Source organism: Magnolia sinica, chromosome 11 (genome assembly GCF_029962835.1).
Source record: "Magnolia sinica isolate HGM2019 chromosome 11, MsV1, whole genome shotgun sequence".
NCBI classification, from domain to species: domain Eukaryota; kingdom Viridiplantae; phylum Streptophyta; class Magnoliopsida; order Magnoliales; family Magnoliaceae; genus Magnolia; species Magnolia sinica.
In genome coordinates, this window is record NC_080583.1 from 28,718,036 (window position 1) to 28,727,335 (window position 9,300).

General features: G+C 36.5%; 1 long non-coding RNA gene across 1 annotated transcript; it reads left to right on the forward strand.

The window, feature by feature from the left end:
- Nucleotides 1–3,716: 3,716 nt before the first annotated feature.
- LOC131218324 (uncharacterized) lies at nucleotides 3,717–4,656 on the forward strand. Its single transcript, XR_009157640.1, has 3 exons — nucleotides 3,717–3,738; nucleotides 4,163–4,213; nucleotides 4,308–4,656. It is a non-coding gene; the product is annotated as an uncharacterized LOC131218324 (long non-coding RNA).
- Nucleotides 4,657–9,300: the final 4,644 nt, after the last annotated feature.

Sequence of the window (9,300 nt, forward strand, 5' to 3'; positions counted from 1 at the left end):
TTCCCTAAACCTATAGCTTATAACCTAAACCGAAACCTAAACCTTAACCTAAACCTAAACCTAAACCTATAACCTATAACCTAAACCTAAACCTATAACCTAAATGTATTCTCAAATCCCCAAACCTAAACCTACACCTAATCCTAATATCAACTCCCTAACCTAAACCTAAACCTAAACTTGAAATCCCAAACCTAAACCCGATCCCGAACCCGAACCCGATTTCCTAAACCTAAACCTTAACCTATTCTCAATTCCCTAAACCTATAGCTTATAACCTAAGCCTAAACCTTAACCTAAACCTATAACCTAAACCTAAACCTTAACCTATTCTCAATTCCCTAAACCTATAGCTTATAAACTAAACCGAAACCTAAACCTAAACCTAGCCCTAAACCTAAACCTAAACCTAAACCTAAACCTATAACCTATAACCTAAAACTAACCTAAAACCTAAATGTATTCTCAAATCTGTAAACCTAAACCTACACCTAATCCTAATCTCAACTCCCTAACCTAAACCTAAACCTAAACTTGAAAACCCAAACCCAAACCCGATCCCGAACCTGAACCCGATTTCCTAAACCTAAACCCAAACCTATTCTCAATTCCCTAAACCTATAGCTTATAACCTAAACCTAAACCTTAACCTAAACCTAAACCTAAACCTTAACCTTAACCTATAACCTTAACCTAAACCAAAACCTATGACCTAAAACCTTAACCTATAACCTAACCCAAACCTATACTTATAACCTAAAACTATTCTCAAATCCCAAAACCTATAACATAAACCTAACCTTTCCCTAAGCCTATAACCTACATTTATATCCTAAACCTAAATCTATAACCTAAACCAAACCTAAACCTAAACTTATTCTCAAATTCCAAAACCTGTAACCTAAACCTAAACCTATAAATAACTTATAACCTATAACCTAAACCAAAACCTATAACCTAAACCCGAACCCATTCTCAAATCCCAAAACCTATAACCTAAACCTAAACCTTAACCTATAACCTATAACCTAAACCAAAACCTATAACCTAAACCAAAACCAAAACCTATAACTTAAACCCGAACCCGAACCCGAACCCGAATTCCTAAACCTTAACCTAAACATATAACCTATAACCTATAACTTAAGCCTATACCTAAACCTAAAACCTTACTTATAACCTAAAACTATTCTCAAATCCTTAAACCTTAACCTATAACCCAACCTAAACCTATACTTATAACCTAAAACTATTCTCAAATCCCAAAACCTATAACCTAAACCCGAATCCAAACCCGAACCTGAATTCCTAAACCTTAACCTAAACATATAACCTATATCATATAACCTAAGCCTATAACTTAAACCTAAACCTAAACCTATAACCTAATCCTAAACCTATAACCTAAACTCAAATCCCTAAACCTTAACCTAAACCTAAAACCTAAACCTAAACATATAACCTTAACTCAAATCCGTAAACCTTAACCTATAACCCAACCTAAACCTATACTTATAACCTAAAACTATTCTCAAATCCTGAAACCTATAACCTAAACCCGAATCCAAACCTGAACCCGAACCCAAATTCCTAAACCTTAACCTAAACATATAACCTATAACCTATAACCTAAGCCTATACCTAAACCTAAAACCTAAAGCTAAAGCTAAACCTATAACTTAAACCTAAACTCAAATCCCTAAACCTTAACCTAAACCTACAACCTAAACCTAAACTTATAACCTTAACCTAAACCTATTCTCAAATCCCAAAACCTATAACCTAAACCTTAACCTCTAACCTAAACCTTAACCTAAACCTATAACCTAAACTCAATTCCCTAAACCTTAACCTATAACCTAACCTAAACCTAAACCTAAACCTATAACCTTAACCTAAACATAAAACCTAAACCTATACTTATAACCTAAACCTATTCTTATAACCTAAACCTATTCTCAAATCCCAAAACCTATAACCTAAACCTAAACCTTAACCTAAACCTAAACTTATAACCTAAACCTAAAACCTAAACCTAAACCTACACTTATAACCTATAACCTAAACCTAAACCTAAAACCCAAACGTAAACCTGATCTCAAATCCGAACCCGGTTTTCTAAACCTAAACCTTAACGTATTCTTAAATCCCTAAACCTAAACCTACACCTAATCCTAATCTCACCTCCCTAACCTAAACCTAAACCTAAACTTGAAAACCCAAAACTAAACCCGAACCCGATTTTCTAAACCTAAACTTATAACCTTAACCTAAACCTATTCTCAAATCTCAAAACCTATAACCTAAACCTAAACCTTAACCTATAACCTAAACCTTAACTGATTTACAATATAACATTTACAATTTGCAAATGGTATTTCTAAGGTTGCTTATTTTACTATTTAGGTTTGGCCACTGGTTCTTCATCTGTTTGGTACCCTGATGGTTTCATGGTGTGGTTTTCTATACAAAGGCTTGGATACCAAGGAATGCAATGAAGTTTCTGCAGATGCTATGTTAGATGATATAAAGTGTTGTGTCATACATTGGTCCTTTTATTGTGGAGACTGATTGTTGTAATGCTACTCAGTGGGGTAGTGTTTCTCCATCTGGCTGCTAAAGCTTAACTACTTCATGGCTGTTTTTTAGGCATCTTTTGCTGGAGCTGTCACATGATTGCTGCTTTTTACCTCCCTAGTACAAGTCCATATCATCATGAATGATTTGTGCATGGGCTGTGTAACATAGCTTTATTGCTACTAGCATGATTTGATATGCCTTTCATGATTTGATCCAATAATATCTCTGGACTGAGGTCAGTAAGGAGTCATGCTGGCCTCATGTTTTGTACTGGGGATGCATTTTAATCAAGTTGTTAGATGTGTGAGAGGTTTACTGTGCAAATGCATAATTGTGCTTGCATTCTGTCGCCACTGGGAACCTTCAATGTCTCCATACTATCTGGTGTTGCAGTAAATACAATGCAAAAACAATGAGTTTTTTTTTTTTTTGTTCTTACATGCATGGCCCACATGACATTGTAAAGATGCAGATGGATCTCAGAAGGTAGTTGCATTGGCACTGAGCACATGCAAGATATTCACTTTTTTGTTTACTGAATGCAGATCTCATTGTTATTTGTGATTGTTTTTTAATATTTCATTCTTCATATTTTCTCATTGACTTTTTATCATGTCCAGGTGTTGAAGTTAAAGCAGGTGAACCTGTTAAGTGCCAGCCTGGAGAGAATAAATATATACATCTCTCACAGGTCATTTTCTAGTCTAGGGCAACTGTTTCATTTTATAGATATACATATCTCATCTCTTTCTGTCTCCCCATTGTTGTTGTTATATGGGTAATTAAATGCTCTCATTGCTCCATGCAGGCGGCACTTGGTGAGGTGAAAAAGGACAAAGGCAATGACTCCATCCCAATCTTTGTGAGTGTCGGTGATAAGAAGCTGGTCCTTGGAACTCTTTCTGCAGAAAAGAGTGCTCATATTTCTTTTGATTTAATTTTTGAGAGAGAATTCAAACTATCTCACAGCTGGAAGCATGGGAGTGTCTACTTTTGTGGTTACAAGAGCACAATTCCAGAAGAATATCCTTTGCAGCCTTTTGCTTGCATGTTGTTGGCGGCTGAAAGAAATACGTGTTACTTTGACGGATATTCTTTTTTATCTTTTATTTCCTTGACCGTGTGTTTGTCTGATTGTCACATCTGATGAGTTCACTAGTAAGTAAGTCTCGAAATCTGTATGCCTTGTAAATTCCCTGTTACTATCTTTTAGTTGTCTTTTTTTGAGATGTTTTCTTGCCCCACACCTCCGCATGGCCATACATGTTCCAATCTGGTTGGTTTTGTAGGACGTCTGAGCCATGAATTAGATGGACCACTGTGTAGATTATCTGGCAAAATATTCAGGCTGTTCAAATATTAGATTGGTCTCCAATCAAAGTGCAAAAATAATGAGCTTTTTTGTGTGGCCTACCTGATAGTTAAGCAGCCTGAGTTATTGGCCCAATGATTTACATGGTCACCTACATGACTCAAATTTCTACATGTTCCAGGCTAGCACTTGTGATTGTCTGGATGGCAAACATCTTGTTGGGACATGCTCCATTCAACATGTAAATTTTTATGATTTTGAATTTTCCAGATTCAGATTCTGATTCTGAAGAGGAGATTCCCGTTCTCGTAAGGGAAAATGGTATGGTATTTCTGATTTCACATGGAAATTCATGAATATTTGCAATTGTTCTTTTCATATTTAACGTATCAGGTCTTTCTCATTGACTTCTTAGGAAAGCCTGTGGTCAAGGATGAGCAGGCCATGCTTGCTACTGAGAAGGTTAAGGCTACCACTAAACTTGAATCCTCGACTGCTAAGCCCAAGGTTCAAATAGCGGAACCTAGTAAGGGTAAGGAAGAAGATGAAGATGATCATGAAGATGAATCATCAGAAGATGAATCTGATGATGATGAGGTACTTTTTATTCTCTCAAGGAGTATTATCATTTTTGGCTAGGAAAATAAAATTTCTCACCCCTCGTTGTGTTAATTAAATTTTCTTCCTTTTCCTTTTAGTTGAAGGCAGTTTCAAATTATCAGTTTAATGCTAATTTGAAAGTCTTTATTTATTTATTTTTGTGAACTGATGATGATGATGAGGAAATCTCCGATGATGAAGTTGGAGCTACTCCTAAGAAGGAATTTTTCAATGCATCTTCCCTAGTTGAATTACTAAGCAATTTTGTGGAGGTCATGAAATATGTTTACTTCTGCTTATAGCTGATTAATGCCACTCTTACTAATTTCCTCTGTGAAGGCTGAGAAGGCTAAGAAGAGACCTATAGAATCTGCAACTAAGACACCAGCTCCAGAAAAGAAGGCCAAGCTTGTTACACTTGTTGGTCAAAAGACTGGTGTTCTTTTAATCCTTTTTTAGTATTCATATTATGCATTTGGGAAAGAATTCTTTTTATAGTATTCATGTTATGCATCTAGGAAAGAATCCTTTTTTAGTATTCATGTTATGCATTTGGGAAAGACATTGGCCTTGCTAAACCCTTATAAGCATCAATCCTATACATAGTGGCCTTTTTTTGGGGGGGTCAAATGTCAAATTCCTACCACTAGGGGTCCAGGGCCTTTTTTTTCCCCTTTGTATTGGTGGAATAGATGTTTGTTACAGTTTTCTGAATTATTCTCTTATTTATTATTTATTTCAGTTTGTCAGGATTCATGAGAAAAAGTTTTGGCCGATGATGATGATGATTTGTTTTAGTTTGAAATTTGGATGTACATGTTAACAACTAAACAAATGAATTCAGGTGGTGCTGGTGGAAAGAAGAGTGGTGGGCATACAACAACTCCTTACCCTTCAAAATAGGCTGGAAAGACACCTGCTAACAACAAGTCAAAGCAGCAGACTCCTAAATCTGGTGGTCAAGTCAGTTGCAAGACATGTAGCAAGTATGCTCTCTCTCTCTCTCTCTCTCTCTCTCTCTCTCTCTCTCTTTCCTTCTGCCAGTTAACCGATGTTTAGTTTTCTGTTGCTTGTCAACAGGAAATTTGTAAAATTTGATTTTAATGCGTGTTGTTTCCTGGTGGCCTGTAATGTCGATAAGCCACATACCAAATAAATCAACGTTAGCAGATCGTCCTACAAAAAATGGATAGAGCAACAGTCCATATTGGATGGTCATGTAAGTTTTACTGCTGCCCTATCCATCCACATGATATATGATAGCCTATAACCTATAACCTAAAATTTAATTCCCTAAACCTTAACCTATAACCTAACCTAAACCTAAAATATAACCTAAAACCTAAACCTAAACCTAAACTATAACCTAAAACCTAAACCTAAACCTAAAACCTAAATGTATTCTCAAATCCTTAAAGCTAAACCTACACCTAATCCTAATCTCAACTCCTTAACCTAAACCTAAACTTAAAAATCCAAACCTAAACTCGAATGAACTTTCTGCAATTCTTTATGATTATGAATTATGATTATTTATTGGTTGAATATTTTTTTATTAGATGAAAGACATAAAAAGAAAATTGTTGCTAAATTTTTTTCTTTTTCTTTAATTTTTAATACAACAAATTTTCTGACAGCTTTTAGGCCGTTCATATTTTCCTAAATATTCAAATATGAGACGGCTCATAACCGTCCTTTTCAGGTTCAATAGAGAGCTTATAACAGTCCTTAAAAAGGACGGTCCAAAAGAGTCATTTTTAAGACCGTCCTTTTTAACCATCCTTTGTAAGGATGGTCCATGACCATCGTTTTATGGTTCATCAGAGACTGCCTATAACCGTCATTTTTACTGACGATCATGGACCGTCCGTTTTAAGGACGGTCCACGACCGTCCTTTTAAGCTTCATAATAGACCTAAAATGTCTACCTTTATAGACGGTCCATGACTGTCCTTCTTTAGAGATGGCCCATGACCGTCCTTTTTTAGAGACAGTTTATGGCTGTCCTTTAAGTAATACGATGCCCCAAAATATGACTGCCCTTACGATGGTCCAAGACAGTCCTTTATGGTCTTTTGAGACGGTTTTTGACCGTCCTTTTTTCGCTGTTTTGGCGTAGTGGGTATAGTCTACTTGAGCTTTGGATTTGCCTTAATTTTAAGCCCATGCCTTAAAAATGATATTAAAATAAATAAATGGATGACATGAATATAACACATACATCAATGGTGAGGCTGACGGAGTTTTGCCTTTTGAATTTGAATTATGCCCGATTTTGAAAGTGGAATTCCACCTTCCTTCCAACACTCGTGAAAACGACAATTATATTTTTACCTTAAATTTAAGTAAAATACAGTAAATCAAACATGTCCATAGGATATTGAAGTTGATTTTGTAATCAAATTTAAATTTTTATAAATATTTTACATAATTTCAATACATTTTTATCTTTGAATTTGAGTGCATTATATATAAGCTATCAAGCACAGCTTCATATTTGAAGTCACCTTGATCTATGAATTGGATTCCAATATATTCCAGATACCAGCTCCCAAATGGGCCGTATGTTGAAATGGACTTAATACTGAGACCCACTGTAGATGAATTGTGGCCAAACCTAATGGACGGTAAAAGGTGATTAAAAGCAATAAAATGATCCCATTTCAACAGACAAATGATCATGAGTTTGATGGTTGGGATCTAACTAATCAAACCGGTGGGCCACACTAATCTGGCAGTTTGGAAAGGTACCTTCCACGTTTAGAGGAGAGCCCAACACATCTTTCCAGTGGGCCCCACATGATATGTGCCATGTATCATGCACATGTGTGCCTTCCATATAAGAAAACAGGAGCCCTTAGGATAACGTGGGGAATCTACGCCCTACATCTCCTATATCCTATGAAATTTCAAGGCCATTATCCACTATCTTCACTTGAATATTAATCGTTTGTTCACCCTGGCAACTGCTACTAACTATTGTGGGAAGAAAACACATTAAAACTCATTTTTGGTTGGCACAAAATGCACCCTTAGGGTGTTAATGGTGAAACTTTTTATTTGTACAGATCCACATTTATAATAACATATGGATTGATCGACCTATACCATCAATTTTGGGAGTTGCACGTGTTCATCGCATTGTCGCCAATTTTTGCTAAAGCTAGTCAGAGGGAGTTACAAGTGATCTGAATGGATTTGTGTGGTGTATTTTGAGATCTGTGAGCATATATGAAGAGGATCATACAATAGTACAGCTAGAGCACATTAAGCGACGTCACGATATTGTTTAAGTGGCCAATATAAGAGCAATCATGTAGAAGCCGTTACAAGACAAATGGCAGGGTCAGGAGCAAAGAAGGCTATGTAATATTGAATGGTTATAGTAACAGTCAAAATGTGGGAATGATCTAGATGACCGGGGTAAGGCTATAAATCGAAGAGGAATTCAGTAAAAAAAAAAAATCGTCTCATACCAACCCAATCAAACCCAAACATATTGTTCAATTATTTGTCACTTTACACTCCTTTGTGTAATCACTCTACTCTTTTTGCCAAATCAATTACATTTCTTAGTGTAATCATTTACTTTTCGCATGTTGTTTACATTCTATAGTGTAATCCGTAGTGTTAATCAAGTAACTGACAATCTTAGCTATAATTTAGGTCTCTGCTCAGACGTTGGATTCAATTCCTTATCTGGGAATGTTCTTCACAGCCATCCTCCGTGATCGACTATAAGAATTCCTTTCTTGTTTCTCTTTTATCTATACTGGAAAGTCCTTTCGCACGAAAGGCAAATGCATAACCCATTATAAGAAGACGAACCCTATGCTCTGAACATCGCATGATCCTATTTACATACTGAGCGAATGGAGTGGCTGATAGGTGGCTAATCTCATTAAATCTCGATCGTATATTGTGTATTTGCCTATCTTGGTGCTTGGGGTCATAGTTGATCAGTTTGAATTGAGTCACAAATTAAATTCTGGCATGCTTGCAGTTATCGCATGACCAAATTACCAAAAATGATGAGCAACAAGTTTTCACACACCCAGTGGGGCCTTGTCTTTAACTTACCAGTGTAACGTTACCAATTAGAATTATGAATAAAATAAGCAATTGAATTACTAGGGTCGAACCCTCTACACCGATTACACCGACTCCATCCAAGGACGTGCCGGTTCAAGTGGTGCTCGAAGCATTAAATCCGAATAGTAGCCCGATACTTAGTACCAAGAACAAGAAAGGGGCATTGACCTCTCAGACCGTTTATCCTGCAGAGATAACGATTGCACTCTGGGATGTACAGCTAAGTATCCAACTTGTTCAGGAATACGGAAGATCCCAAGTCGAGCAATTCCATATTCAAATCGAGAACATTAACAGATACATGACCATCCAGACCAAGCCTATGCATCGATTAATGTCTATGATGGTCAAAAGAGCACCTACGACAACATAGTATAATGTTGAAGGAAGTTCTATTGGCAACAAGGTTCAACCGCCACCTATGCCTCCTCCATAGAGGAATCCACCACTAATTCCAATTCAGGAGATACAGAAAGCTCCACCCCCACTGAATTCAGACAACCAAAGCAAAAGGCTAGGAATTTTGTTCTTGAAATTCGGAATTATGACATATCAGGAGCATATAATCCCCAACAATTTCCTAGGAATCTGTTGTTCCATGAAGGACCAAACCAATTAGATCCCAATCCACCATCAGTAGTTGAACTTCAACGGGTGGATCGCAATTAAATCATGCAAATGGTCTAGAAAGTTATAAGCCAAGTATTCAGTCACAA